Source organism: Borostomias antarcticus (genome assembly GCF_949987555.1).
Source record: "Borostomias antarcticus genome assembly, chromosome: 4".
Lineage (NCBI taxonomy): Eukaryota > Metazoa > Chordata > Actinopteri > Stomiiformes > Stomiidae > Borostomias > Borostomias antarcticus.
In genome coordinates this window covers 9,670,140-9,672,371 of record NC_140237.1, presented here as the reverse complement: position 1 = coordinate 9,672,371, position 2,232 = coordinate 9,670,140, and positions in this window count along the sequence as shown.

The following is a 2,232-nucleotide window of genomic DNA, read 5'->3' as shown; positions in this document are numbered from 1 at the left end:
CTCACTCTCCTCCATCTCACTCTCCTCCATCTCACTCTCCTCCATCTCACTCCTCCATCTCACTCCTCCATATCTCTCCTCCATCTCACTCTCCCCCATCTCTCTCCTCCATCTCACTCTCCTCCATCTCACTCTCCTCCATCTCACTCCTCCATCTCACTCTCCTCCATCTCACTCTCCTCCATCTCTCTCCTCCATCTCACTCTCATCCATCTCTCCTCCATCTCTCCCCCATCTCACTCCTCCATCTCTCTCATCCATCTCACTCTCCCCCATCTCTCTCCTCCATCTCACTCTCCTCCATCTCACTCTCCTCCATCTCACTCCTCCATCTCACTCTCCTCCATCTCTCTCCTCCATCTCACTCTCATCCATCTCTCCTCCATCTCTCCCCCATCTCACTCCTCCATCTCACTCCTCCATCTCTCCTCCATCTCACTCCTCCATCTCTCCTCCATCTCTCCTCCATCTCACTCCTCCATCTCACTCTCCTCCATCTCACTCCTCCATCTTACTCTCTTCCATCTCACTCTCCTCCACCTCACTCCTCCATCTCACTCTCCTCCATCTCACTCATCCATCTCACTCATCCATCTCACTCTCCTCCATCTCACTCATCCATTTCACTCTCCTCCATCTCACTCTCCTCCATCTCACACTCCTCCATCTCACTCCGCCATCTCACTCTCCTCTATCTCACTCCTCCATCTCACTCCTCCATCTCACTCTCCTCCATCTCACTCCTCCATCTCACTCCTCCATCTCACTCCTCTATCTCACTCTCCTCCATCTCACTCTCCTCCATCTCACGCTCCTCCATCTCTCTCCTCCATCTCACTCTCATCCATCTCACTCTCCTCGATCGCACTCCTCCATCTCGCTCTCCTCCATCTCACTCCTTCATCTCACTCCTCCATCTCACTCCTCCATCTCTCCTCCATCTCTCCTCCATCTCACTCCTCCATCTCACTCCTCCATCTCACTTTCCTCCATCTCACTCCTCCATCTCATGGTCTTCATCTCACTCCTCCATCTCACTCCACCATCTCACTCTCATCCATCTCACTCTCATCCATCTCACTCTCCTCCATCTCATGGTCTTCGTCTCACTCCTCCATCTCACTCCTCCATCTCACTCCTCCATCTCACTCTCCTCCATCTCACTCTCTTTGGCTCAGCGACATTTGGTCCTTTATTAAGATGGATTAAATACGATGTGTCATTAAGGGTTCATCAACCAGATTATAGAGAACTCTTTTCTGTAATCATGTTGAGGAGCCCCATCCTTTCGAGATCCCATCGGGAGTATCTGCTGGTCGGTGTTGTTTGGCTGGAACAGTTTATTTGCAGGTGTGGTGATGCGGGTGTATCCATGGTGATGCGGGTGTATCCGTGGTGATGCGGGTGTATCCGTGGTGCTTTTGATCACTGTACTTTTATTAATTTATTTTTTATTCTCTGTATGATCCTTTATAAGTTTATATTTCATATTGTTTATCTGTCTTGAATAGGCGAACTCCAGGTGCATATCTAATCTGTTAGGTGTCCAAGCTGCAGTATAGGTTGTTTTAGTTGTTGTTTGTGTTTTATATACTATGCATATCTTTTCATTTATGTTCCGGTATGAACTTGTACATGTTAAAACATACTTACTTACTTCACTGCATATCCTAGTGATGTTAGCAGGGTGAGCAATGAACACTGAGGAATGAGTTTACAACAACCAATTCAACTTGGTTACACATGCACACACACCCACACGCACACACACACACACACACGCACACACACGCGCACACACAAACAAGGGTTCCCATGACAAAGCTAATTAAGCTAAGTTTCTTCATAATTATAGGTTCTATTCCTTGAAGCAGAACTGTAATAGAGAGGAGTGTGCGTGAGTGTGTGTGCGTGAGTGTGTGTGTGTGTGTGTGTGTGTGTGTGTGTGTAACTAATCAAGGAAAGGGCAGGGCTGTGATCTATATATAACTGACAGCAGGATGTTTGTTAGAGTTAATTAATTTACAACACATGTTTAGTTACATCCTCATCTCTAACAAACCTTCAGACAGGACGATGGATGTGTGTGTGGGTGTGCCTGTGTGTGTGTGTGTGTGTGTGTGTGTGTGTGTGTGTGTGTGTGTGTGTGTGTGTGTGTGTGTGTGTAAATGTCACCCAGGCAGGGCTCAGCAGGCTATGCAGGCTGTGATTAGCTCTTTTTCCTTCTTCTAT